The following is a 13,478-nucleotide window of genomic DNA, read 5'->3' on the forward strand; positions in this document are numbered from 1 at the left end:
ACGTAAAAAATACAAACGAACAATTATATTCAGATTTTGATTAATTATATTTGTGAAATTTAATTCAGATTTTTATTTGCTAAGTTGGCCTATTAGTAAACAATTTTATTTAGGTTTCATTTGTTTGTGAGACAATTACATTACGGTTTGAATTTGTTAATTTGTGAAACTGAATATTAAAAGTTAACCTGTATATACATATAATTAGCCATTATTTATGTTTTATAGTAACTGCAGGAAAAATATAATGTATAACACGAGCGGAAAGTCTATTTGCTGCACTCGAGAAACTTTCCGCACGGGAGCACAGAAACAAAGTAGAAAACGTACATCGCGTTTAGTAGGCTACTTTAAGTAATACGGTGATAAATGGGCGTAAAAGAGTTACATAATTAAGTATATACTAGTGTCCCTGTTGCTCGAATTCGAGCAATTGCTAAGTATTAGAAGCGTTATTTTAAAAGGATTAACGGTCATAATTTCTGATGACTTTAGAAGATTCGACCAAAAGATTACGGAAATACTCAAGATGTACATAACAGTATTATATCAATTTATCCAGGCTCTCTCGCTTTTTTCCATTGTAATATTTACACTAACCCAAATTCAAATAGTAATATTCCATTTCAAGTAAATGTTTGTAGCAAACTGTATTAGCAAACTTATTGAATGTTTAGAATTAACATATGTTCTTCTTCTCACTTTTAACTTCTGACAACAGCTGGAGTTTCATAACAATTTTTGTTTCCCATGTTAATCTTATGGAGAAATACGAAACTTTAAAGGGTTCCAGGGCCTCACTCTCTAATTATTTCCCTAAAAAGAAAGTTTCCTGCACAACTTCACGTTACGCTCTTTCCAATGACACCGAAAACATGTCAATCGGTTCAGTAGTTTCGGAGGAGTAATTGTCACAAAAAACATGCTTGCGTATTAAATAAGTAATAGATGAATATTATACTCAATGGTTATATAGCCTAATATATTAAAATTTTGTATTTTTAGGCTAAAAGGCAAAATAAACTAGCAGAGCACCCGTCCTTCGTCCGGAATTGATGAAAAACAGTAACACACTTAGGCCTACTATTTATAGATACCAAAGGCATGTGCCAACTTAGTTTTATTTTTAAATTGTTGTTTTTAAATTTAAATATTCGTGTATGAGAATGCAACTATTAAATTTTACGACATGTAAACAATTGGTATGCCAACAGCAAGTTTAGTTATGAGGAAGCTCGTTGAAAATATCAAAGCATGTAAAGACCATGAAACGCCAATAAAAATTGTGCATATCATATTGGAATGTACAATCTTCATGAAGTATCTAGAGTCAATGATAGAGAAAGGTAGCAGCTAACTTTGGATTAATATTAATATATATATATATATATATATATATATATATATATATGTAAAAAATATTACAAGAACCTTAAACATTTAGATTTAGTTTTATTATATTTTTAGTGAGTGTATAATACGATTAAATTATTTTTGATTAATATATTTTTTACACTACCACAATCGTTCAAGACCAAATAGTTGAATATTTTTTAAGGACTGTTTGGCAACAACAGTAAAGAACTAGTTACATTTAAATCCCATTATATAAGTGTAGTTTTAAAGGGGAAAACGTGCATCTGAATTCCATTTTTAAATTTAATAAGCTTGCTTAGCGAATGGTGCTGTAAGACCATTGTGTACCACACGGGCAAAAAGCATCATCAAGACTCTTGCTGATTTTCTCGTTATTTAAATTTAAATATATATTTTAGGGGTGCTATATCATTTAATTATAAATATAACGAGCAGTTTAACTTTTTTATATAACTTACACATGTAGTGAGTTATATAAAAAAATAGCTATGAAAATATCTGTTGAAAAATAACTGTACCTCATAACCTCAAAACAGCATCTTAAATTTAGTATCTAGTTTTTTCATAAATTTAGAGTAGTTTTAATGAGTGATTGACATACATAAATGTAAAACAATTCTAAGAGAAACTGAGAAATACAAATAATCTTTAAAAAATTGTAATTGGATCAAAGTGACCATGCATCTTATTTAGAATTTACTAATAATAATTTACCGTGAGCCTTGTAGAGCCTTTGTTTATCCACATCAATAATTAAAACAAAATGTGATTAAAATAATATGTTTTTGGCGTTGGGATTATCTATGTGTAATTTTCTATTATTTCAAAGTTGATTACGAGAAACACCAATAAAAATGTCTTAATATGCAAGTTTGATGCAAGAGGGTATTTTAATTGCCCCCGAAACGTAACTTCTGGCAATATAGTGAAAATGAAATTCATGATGGATAGCAATACTGAATCTAAATATTGAATTGGTACGTTCAATACATACACATTCAAGCCGGTAAAACAAATTACCACTATGTGTTATAATAAATACAGAATGTGTTTATGTTACAGTAGTATAACTGCTGTATAGAATATTGAAATGATAGGTAGTGTTTATAATATATTCATGTTATTATCTATTCTAATCTCACCACAGGCGGGGCGTCCCGTGGCCCTCCGATACTAACCTGTAAAAAAATAAAACACATTAGTAAACATAAAACAATATTGTAATTTCAAAAATTACATTTAGCTATATGTACAAAGATTTATCTTTAATCACAGCATTTACATCAATTTTGTAGGCGTTTCTTATTCTAAGTGGATTATTTTACTCTATTTAGCGGCAACTTGCGCTCTCAACTGATCATATAATCTTTGGAAATTTTTAAGTAGCATTTCATACACGGAGCGATGGGAATTCATGTGTTTTACATCAAGACATTCAAACTATAATATCTCTGGTACGCCCATTACAAATTACTCCAACGTCTTCTTCAAATTAACATATGTGAAGATGATACGGTTGATTTTAAAGAGGCGTGGAAATTCATTGTTTATATATTATTTGAAATATTAAAATGTATATTACCATGTAAGATAAAGTGCCAAGGAACACAAGGAATGAAATTAGTAAGCAAAATAGTTTGAATTTGATTTTATTTCATTTACATAAGTGCATAACTGTTTTTTTATTCATTAGGAAACGGCGAACTTAAAATCTCAATGAAAATTTTCCTCCATAATACACATTAATGGAGTTAACATCTTTTCAACTCACACTAATAAGAGCGAGACACAAATTACTTTCCAATAGCAAGATTAAGCACAATCAGATACGCAAGTGACAAAGTTGTTACGAATTTCCATACAATCGACTACAGATTGCACGCAGTATGCAAGCAGGCTAGAGCGATGCGGAGTAGAGTGCATAGTATGCAATATTGCAGTCTAGCCTAGTCTAGCCAAGCCGTCAAGGCCGCTATTCAAAGTTCTAGGACAGTGAAACCTTGTCTGTCTTTGTCTGACATCTCTACTGGCTTGAGTTGCACACGAGAAACAACAATGGATGGGATAAAAATATGTTGAAGATTTGCTAATTTTCTGTTAGAGTAGAATATCACAGTACAACATGAATATAGTACATGTATAGGATGTATCGAAACATAGGTTTCTATTTAAGTAAAAGTAAAAAAAGAACTGTGTTGCTATGGCTAGAAGAGGCGTATATTTTAAATAATCCTTTTGCGAATGCTGGCATTTTTTATGTTGGATTTGCCTGCCCACAAGAGCCTCAAAGACAAGTGCGTTGAGCTTTTCAAGCAAAACAAGAGGTACGGTACAAGAATGAATTGCAATTATAAATGTTGAGTGGTGGTACCGCAACACGAGCCCAAGACATCGCTGTCTTTTATGGTCCATCGTACAACCGACTGAGCCACCGACTCATCGACCATTTTCGATGGCTCACGAGAAAAGCCGATTCAGGTGGGGTGTAGGGAGAGGTTATGTTAGGTTACCTCCTTCCGCTTGTTATATTTGGTTAGGTTGGGATGGGGTCTCTAAATCAGACTTCGCTCTAAATCAGAGTAACTCTTGCTACCAGGCGTACTCTACCCAAACAAAAGTTGCAATGAGTTGTCATCATTTCCATAATGGATATCATTGTCCAACTCGAAAGAGATTTAAGCTACCTCGTCTCCCAGGAAAATGGCCGAAGACGGGTTATTCTGTAACACATTTCTTCAGCTGATGTGTTTTCGTCCTTTACTACTAGGAATTTTCATGACGATGCAAAACGTCGTCACGACTTTCTTCACATGAATACAGTTACAGGTGCTCTTCTCATGGATCAACAACGTTTAGGACAATCGTAACGCTTCCCCCTTGAATGGAGACTACTGATGACTCAATGAAGGGTTGATATGTTTCATAATAGTTATAGAAAAGCATTTTCAGCGAACAAAACGCAAACCAACAATATTTGCCATCTCTTCTAGGATAACAAACAACATTGCAACAATCTGTTGAGGAAACGTATTTGCTTCATAACAAATACCGGACCAAACTATTTTAGTACAGTACTTAATAGCGAATGCAAATTTCCAATGCCTAATTCAACTGACCCCAAGGTATTTCTCAGATTCAGATGCAAGGTTGGTGCAAGTGCAGTGTTGCAAGTGGACATTAGCTTTGTGTAGATGGAACTGGGTCGGTGTTCTGATAACAGCTGATTTCCCGGAAGTCGGTGATAACGAGCAAGTAGAGCTTTCACCTGGGCAAGATAAGACAACGCCCTAGGTGTGAGGTGAGAGGTCTTCGGTGTATCGTCGGGACTAATGAGGAACGGCTGAAGAAACGGTTAGAATTGCATAGCTGATAGTAGTTTGTTGAGTTTCGATAAGTTTACCGAGTCTATATTATCTAGGAGTGTAAACAATTAAGGGTGAGCGAAACATAAGTTCTTGTTTTAGAAGTGATTTTCCACCAACTTCTAAAGTCCTCATCAAAATAGAATTCATCCATTGGGTAAAATTTGGGGAACGAAGTGTTCACACACACAAAACTATACAAAGGTGATTCTGGAAAAATTAACACTTGGTTGTAAAGAATTTCATAGAATTTTAATTGGTTTAATTTAAGCATACCATGATAAACACAGAAAACGTGGTTCCAGTGGCTTTGGATTTGAAAGATTATCGTTGTTTCGCCACCTAAACTCTAAAGAATAGGTGCAGATTGCTGAGAGTTTACAGAGCATGAACGCAGAGGTAAAGAATTAGGAGTGAGGCAATTTAATTTTTGTGTGTACTGCTTTATTTTAGAAGTGATATTAAAACAAAGAAAAGTGAGATATTCTTTAACACAATTGAAAATTTAAAAAATCTAACGAAATAGCTTTTGAATCAGAAGAACAAAAGAATAAAATGCAATCTCGTCTAATCTAAACAGACTATCGTGTAAATTACTTCATTTATAGGAGTGACTTTCTTTGAACACGTGACTAAACTTTGTAAACCACTCTCATGCATTACTACACCTCTTCACAGAAATTGCCAAATTTGTCTTGTTGAGGTAGGTCGGGCGTAAATACGAGGTGAAAGTTAGAGTTCAGGGTTTCAATACAATTTGGACCTTGAAGGGTAAATATAGACTTCTTAAGAGGCCTGAAATAGAATATACTTCGTGGAAATATAAAGAATGTTGTATTAATAGATCGCTTCTGACAACAGAGGAGTTTCTCAATTGATAAATGCATCCTTGTTTACCAGCATCTTTGGAGGAAACGCGCAGACGAAAGGAAGTGGAAGAGAGTTGAAGAGTTGAATTTTAATTTAAACGTTTGGTATTTTTTGGTTACGAGATATTTAGTTGAAGCGACCTAAAACATTCCAGCTAAAAGACGTTAAAATCAAGCCAGATAAAGAAGAAACTAATAAGGAAGGAAAAAGAAGAAATGTTCTACTGTAGACTCGAGCAAGATAAGAAGCTAGATGAGTCAAGAGCCGTTGTAGACCATGTTTGTTCTTAAGCTAGTAGTTTGTATCCACCCCACGCTCTAAAAATGGTCTCGTTGGCCTAAAGCTTAATTCATCATATTATAATTATTATAAACTGCGATAAGAATTTTCTGGAAGGTTTGTCTTCGAGGACAAAGTCATGACCATTCAGGTTTCAGTAATGAATGCATTAAGCTGTTCTCTTGATAAAGAATATTTGTTAAGAAATGTTATTCAAGAAAACTAGTTTGTTATGAAAGCACTTCCTTAAGAACAATTAGTTTGAAAATACTATATATCCGGACTTTAAGTAGGGATCTATTCCAAAGGGCTGCCCTTAACCCGGCCAGGATCAGTAGTTAAAATCTTTTAAATGTTCTCCTAACAGTTTCTCCTACAAACATAAAATTTTTGTCAGAAGATCAGTTTTTGCGAAGAAGCGACCGTATTGTATATAAATAAATAGTGTTTTAAAAGAATGTTATGTAGAAAAGCAAGAATTTTTTAGGAATTTGTTAGCTAAAAAAACCTTAAATACTGTAGATCCAAGTGAAAAATCGCCGAAGGAATTTCTTGTTTTTGTCCGAAGTTTGAAAAAAAACTCTCGAAGTAGAAGATTACTTCAACGATTCAAGGTGTTGAGGGAGTTACAGTAATTCAACCATTGAACTTTCATTAGCAATTTTCACAGATGTGTTAGCTGTCCTATTCCAGCAAAAGCAGGAGGAGCCGATGGCCGTAAAGGGCTTTCCGGAATTCAAAGACTTTATTCAAATCACTTTAACGATTCGGTTAAAGATGTTGTGGCGAAATTGCTAAAACCTCCAGTAGGACTTTGTTCAGAAGTGTGAACTGTTCTACTCCAGGAAGAAGCAAGAGGATCCGATGGCCGTTAAGGGCTTTCCGGAATCCAAAGACTTTATTCAAACCACTTGAACAATTCGGTTACAGATGTTGCGAAATTGCTGAACCTTCAGTAGGTAGGACTTTGTTCAGAAGTGTGAACAGTTCTACACCAGCAAGAAGCAGGAGGAGCCGATGGCCGTAAAGGGCTTTCCGGAATTCAAAGACTATATTCAAATAACTTGATCGATTCGGTTAAAGATGTTGTTGCGAAATTGCTGAACCTTCAGTAGGACTTTGTTCAGAAGTGTGAACTGTTCTAGCAGGAGGAGCTGAGGGCCGAGGAGGGGTGTTCACCTGGAAGCCTCGCCATCGGGGCCAAGGTTTGCACGGCTGGCCGCCTCTCGTCGTCGTGATCCGCCCCAAGGACCCACGTTCACCTCAGCCCCAACCTCCGCAACCCACGACTCCACACACTTGACAGTGAACTGAGCAGAGAGAGTAGAGGCACTAGCCGAGCAGTTCTCAACAATGGACAAAGAGGAGGGCGTTGATCACGTGAAGGGAAAGTTGACATATGCTAAGATGAAGTTGAGTTTTTTGAGTCCATAAAGTATTTTGGGAATCAAAATTTTTGGACTATGTTAGAGAGAGTAGTGGTGAGGGTACAGCCAATCTGAGTACTTCTCAACAATCTTGGAAGATGAGAGCGTTGATCATATGAAGTTGAACATGTTGATGTAGTCCATGGTGACTTTAAAAATCCAAAGAGTTCTTGGAAAATAGAGTTTTTTTATTACTCTGTGCTATTCTATGAGCGTTTCTGAGGAGTTAAGATTTCTATAATTTTACGTAGAAAAGTAAGACTAAACGCATGCAAAATTCCTTTATGGAGAGACGTTTAGCAAAGGGGAAAGATAAATTAAGGAGAGAACTAACATTACACATGGCATTTGTTCTTCAGTTTATGCTTCGTGATCGATGAAGTTGGGACAAATAAAGTAGGTAGCTTGATTACTAATACATTTTAATCGGCACTTGAACTTTAACCCTTGAAAGAATGTCATTGAAAACCATTAAACACCTTATCCTAACTTTTACAGAACACATAATCTTACGAAGAAATAGCACTAAGTACGTGGAACAGTGCCAAGACAATGTATGGGCATTCCTTCCTAGGCAAAAGTGCGACAACAATACTAAATCTTCACGAACTCCAAACTCTCTCGTGACCAAAAGAACTTTCCTAAAACACTTGTACTCAGAATCTAAACAGACTATTCATTGTCTCGGTCAGTCTGGCGGACAACGGACTGGACGGGTTAAAGACCTTGCACGGGATGACTCACAGAACGGATTCGCGGGTACGGGTCACCGAGGACCAATTGCGTTTAAAATGTGTTTCATTAAATGTAGCGGCCCGAGGCTGGAGTTCGCCGACCCGACGGCCTTGTTCCCGATGTGCGAGCGATCTCTGTCGCGCCGCGACGTCGCGTCAAACACGCACGTTCATCGCGTCAAACATGCACGTTCATCGCGTCAAACACGTACGTTCATCGCGTCAAACATGAACGTACGCTCGTCGCCTTCACATCCTACAAGAGGAGACAGAACGTATCGTCACATATATACTCGTATCATCGTCTGATTAACACATGTTGCTCAACGCTGATCTGTAATATTTGGGAAAATTCACTCTCTTAAAGGGGTATGATGTGGGTGGTTTTCCTAACGTTTTTTTTTAAGTAGAATTCGTTACATCGTACACAAACACTTCGTTGACTAAACAAACTCGATCTTTTCCAATCATATATTCGCCAATTTTGCACGGGCATCTTCATCAAACTTCAAGATAGTTTCCATTGCCACAAAGTATTAAACAAAAACAAAAATGTAAAATATGTATGTGAAAAAATGGGTGTACAAAAATTACACTACCATTCTATGCATATTTTTCAATCACCACAACAGGCTGAATAATTTCGTAGTGTTGAGACAGTACATGGCTACAGCAAATATTCCATAACGATCTTCTAACATCGACATTGAGTCAACCGATGTAAATATTCAGATTCGCCATGAAGCCGTCAGCGTCAGCCACAGAGGGAGTGTTGTGGGCTGGAGGCGACGCAGGACGAAGGACGAGTCTAGGACACGACTTGTAAGGACATCCGTGATTGGTGACGGTGGCACACAACTGCGAACTGCACTGCAGCCTGTCATACTGTAAAGTGTGGCTGCACAAAGTGGTAAAGAAGGAGTCGAGACTTTGGTGGTTCAGTTAGTCTTGCCATTGCGGATTCAAAATACTGTATTGTCATCCGTGAAGGGATGCTGATTTGAATTTTATAAATGATTTTGGAGTAGATCCTGAGTTTTAATTGTGAACTTTCATTCCTTTTATGACCTTTACATTATAGTTTTGAAGATTATACCGTTGGAGCTTAAATAAATTGCAAATAATCAAAAACTGTATAATATGTAAAAGCTTTGCACGCAGCTCTTGGAATCTCTAAAGGTTTGCCGTATCCAAAAGCAAATTAAACAGAAATCCAATGTTCCAAATGGTTATCGCATCCATTTTTCTTCATATGGCTCCTACAATACATCTTAGTCAGGACAATGATGCAGATGTGCAAAGGGTATGTGCAGATATGCTGTTTTTTTAAGGGGATTATGTATTCGAGCTATTAAAAACATTACTCGTATCAGGATTCACACATAAATTTACCAGTGTCGTAAATCCCAACAAGGCATTCCACACTCATGAAGAACAATGTAATAATAATCTACTTCCTACTGTAAAACCCCTTACCGATACTTCTGCAAAGGCTAGCCTATCCAACGTAACGTATTCAATACAATTAATTTGATTTGTTCAAAAATAAAATAAGCATGACTCTCATCGATGCATCTAAGACCAATCAATGCACAAAATCCTTTCCACCGCTCAGTCCAACCATCCAAACGGACACAAAGTCACAAAACAGGTGGCCGTAAACCGTAAACGCAGCACGTAACGACGGCAAATTCCAGTACCAGAGTGCGGAGTGGAGTGGATGACGAAACCGCCTTCCCACAAGCCATCCGCGGTTGCCCAACTGACTCTCGCTTTCCCTCGGTCAACGACCGCGGAATCTTTTTTGTGCGATCAATGCCACCTCGCGGCCGCTTTCACTTTTGCGGGACCTTCGCAGGCCAACCAATGGCGGCGAGGTTTGCCCCACACCACTCTGCCTCCGACGCAGCCGCTACCCGCTAGCCTACCGTTACACTACGCTCCGCTTATATAACGCTCATTTGCATATTCAGGTGTTGATTGGGCTTACGAGATCGATTTAGATGTAGATCATCTTCCGCATAGTCCTGAACCAACTTGTTTACTTCATGGTGCAGACAACGTGCTATTCAAATTTTAACACTTGGAATTATTTCAAAAGACGCAGTGTGATGATTTGATAATGTATCAGTGGTGAGGTTACATTATAAAATTTTGAAAACTGAAATTTAATGTTCATTCAACAGATCACCACATTGGCTCTGCAGAATTTGTAATTGTGTTTTTTTGCAATTGGACTTTTTGCAGTTGAAAAACGGCCCTGGTTCACGAAACTGCTGGTCGTTGACAAAATCAAAGCTATACTTCACTCTTCACCTTTTACTGATCCTTATACTGATCCTTTACTGATCTCCGCTTTCAATTTACCCATGGAGTGCCAAAATATCATTCAATTAATGAATCAAAACCCCACGAGAGGAAACATTCGATCACTTCCAAGTTCTCTGTTACAACTCTTGGTCATTTCTCATAATAATTCTTCAGCAAGCACACCATTGGCATACAATGTACCAGCAAAACAAATCGTAACTCCACCATAACGACCACTCCTATAGTCACGTGATCATGTAGTGGCACTAGACTCAGTCAATGACGGAGTAGCGAGTAGCGAGTAGCGTGAAGCGGCGAGTATACAGAGTAGCGGCGACGTTTATAGAGGTGACGTCACAAACGGAGCGAGAATGCGGAATACCCGCCTAGACGAGTATTACATAAACATGTTATAGCCTTGCAATCATGCTCCTGATCACTAGACTGTGAGTTGCAGCAGGCACGCGGTAATGCAACAATGTTGTGGTCGGAACCTTTAATGAGCGGAATTGTTTGGGTGTGGATGCAGGTCTTTTCTTGATTGATTGATTGATTTGACGCCTGATTACAATGACATTACAACAATGTTCGCTACGTGCAATTCTTTAAGTCCTTGTGAATGACAAATTAAAAGCCATGATTGGGAAATGGGCAATATACCGTTGATATACCCAGCCGATCCTTTCCTTTTACGAAGGTTCACCAATCCTATTTAATTCATTCAAAGATGGGGTGTCCGCAACCGAAAGAAGAAGATTTTTAGCTATGGATGAGAGGACTTTTCCCAAGTTCTCCAAATTAGATAAAGCTTGGAGAACACTGTCGCAACTGGGCTCACGATCCTTACCCTAAAATCTGAAATTATGTTTCAATGCAGTTTTTTACTTAACGTTTTGGACACCATTAGTGAATAAGCCTGGCTGATTGTTTACACACACGATTAATTCTTTGAAATTACAATGATAAATAACGGACTTGGATTCACAAACTCACAAAGCAGCCAAATATTTCAGAATACGGTGACTCTTCAGTCAGACTTACATAGGCTAAGAAGATTATTAAACGGGATATGAATACACCAAGCCCAGTAATATTCAGGAGGATGTATGCTATGCTATGCTCCTAGAGCATCAGTGGGCGTTCTCTACCCAACCCATTGAAGTTTCACGATCACGTCATGTCTTAACACTATTTATTGACTCATCGACAGTAATTTATTTGTCTAGGAAAGTCACTAAAAGGATTCAATATTAGGGAGGGATAAATAATTATACCTAAAGAATAATTTAGTTGCACTGCATAATTGTGAATCTTATGGGCTTTAAATTTAGAGACTTCAAGGGAAAATTCAAATTATTCACAAAAAATACGTCCTTATAACTTAGTAAATCGACGGAATATAAATAATTCCACTATATTTTCAATTTCTACCAGTAATGTGTTCGTGGGACCGAAGAGGTTTATATTTCTGCACATGTTCTAGCTCTAATAAAAGCGAACATTGTCGTGACAAGGTCCAGTTTTTCTCCATGGAAAACAACCGTGCAAGAGTTTGCTCAATTTGTTGCAAGAATAACTGTCAGAAAATCCATTACTTTGAATATACGACTCGGCAGAATGTATTTGATGACCGTCGGCGTGCCAAGTTGATAGTGACACCTCCACGTCGCCCACGGCTTCCTCGACACCTTCGCCGTGGAACTGCTCAGACTCAATCTCGGAGCGTCTGGCGACAGTCGGGGAAAGATGAGTTGAGCACAGAGTACAGAGGTCAGGATCTTCTTTGACAGTGACAATGAATTGAATGTAGTAGTCAGATTCTTTCTTGAGAGGGATATCAATTGAGCACAATGATCAGGATTCTGACAAATGTAACTTCTGTAACCCTTGAAGATGGATGATGGATTGAGCACAGGGGTCAGAATCTTCACGAAAGCTACATCAATGATCCTTTAAGGGGGATTAAGAATTGAACACAGCGATCAGGAATTTGTCGAACGTTTTTCTGTGACCGATGGAGATGTATGATGAACTGGGCATAGCAATAAGGATGCTGATAAATCACACCTGAACCCCTTAAAGAGGCTATTAAATTGAGCACAGTGATCAGAATCTTCTTGAAAGCCATGAAACACAATCTTTTGGGGAGTCAGGAATTATTATAGATAGATTATTAAACCTTCCGTAATGGCTTATGAGTTGAGCCCACAGTAAATATTTTGACAACGGTAACTATTTTGAGAGGTACACCTGTGAGTACACATTTTGAGAGTACACCTTTGAGAGGGTTGATGAATTAAACACAGCAGATTTTGAAGAATGTTAAAAACTATTAATACGCGTAATTGTGCTTGCTGAATTCGATGCACTTTTTACTAACCCTGGCTGACCATTACCACTGGTTTCGGTGACCAAAAAAGCTCAATTGATCACATTAATTTGGCAGTTGTCTGACTACTATGTTCAGCTGAGTCTCTTCCGTGATGACTGCTGTAATGACTTAGTCCACTTCACCACTCATCCATAGTTCTAGAGTGACAGGGAAATTATAAACCAACATTAATTTTGCAGAGAAAGCAGAAATGTGGGAAGTCCCTGTTTCAATTTTTGGGAAATGTCATTGTTTTGAAAATGACAAAAGAAAACATCAGTCAGAGTAATTTTACCATATTATTGTTTTAAATTCCCACGGAGTAGGACGTTATTTCATTTCAGGAATACGGTCAGGTTTAGTTGGTTTATTTATACTCCTGTTAATTTGTATACAATTTGTTTGAATCTCCTTTTGAAAGAATATCCTTTTTAAATACCCTCTTCAATCGATTGATGATTGTAGTATTTTTGCGTGCTGATTGGCAGTATTTTAACTCGGGACCTCTAAGAACGAAGCCCATCGAGATTGCTGCATCTTCTCGTCCTTTGAGTACATCAAGCATGTGATGGATCTAGGGCAAACAGGTGATTATGACATTGGCGTGATGATTGGCGGGATTTGAACCAAGAACCTCAGTGACCGAAGCCCGCGGCTTACCACTAAATCAGCTCGCTCTTCAAGGATATCAACCAAGGGATGCAGCTAGGGCTAGCAGGTGATTGTGATATTGGCGTGGCGTTTGGCG

At 37.5% G+C, this 13,478-nt stretch overlaps 1 protein-coding gene across 7 annotated transcripts in view; it reads right to left on the minus strand.

The window, feature by feature from the left end:
* The window catches only part of LOC128992072 (hormone receptor 4), a 123,742-nt gene that overhangs the window by 21,467 nt on the left and 88,797 nt on the right, over positions 1-13,478 (minus strand). The window contains exon 2 of one of the 7 annotated variants that reach the window (XM_054415466.1): positions 2,520-2,555. The exons of the other annotated variants lie outside the window; for them this stretch is intronic. The gene's annotated coding sequence lies outside the window, so the exon portion shown is untranslated. The remainder of the gene's footprint in view (positions 1-2,519; positions 2,556-13,478) is intronic. 7 annotated transcript variants of the gene reach the window in all.

Source organism: Macrosteles quadrilineatus, unplaced genomic scaffold (assembly GCF_028750875.1).
Source record: "Macrosteles quadrilineatus isolate MER2022 unplaced genomic scaffold, UCM_ALF_1.0 Scaffold_4__1_contigs__length_99947679, whole genome shotgun sequence".
NCBI classification, from domain to species: domain Eukaryota; kingdom Metazoa; phylum Arthropoda; class Insecta; order Hemiptera; family Cicadellidae; genus Macrosteles; species Macrosteles quadrilineatus.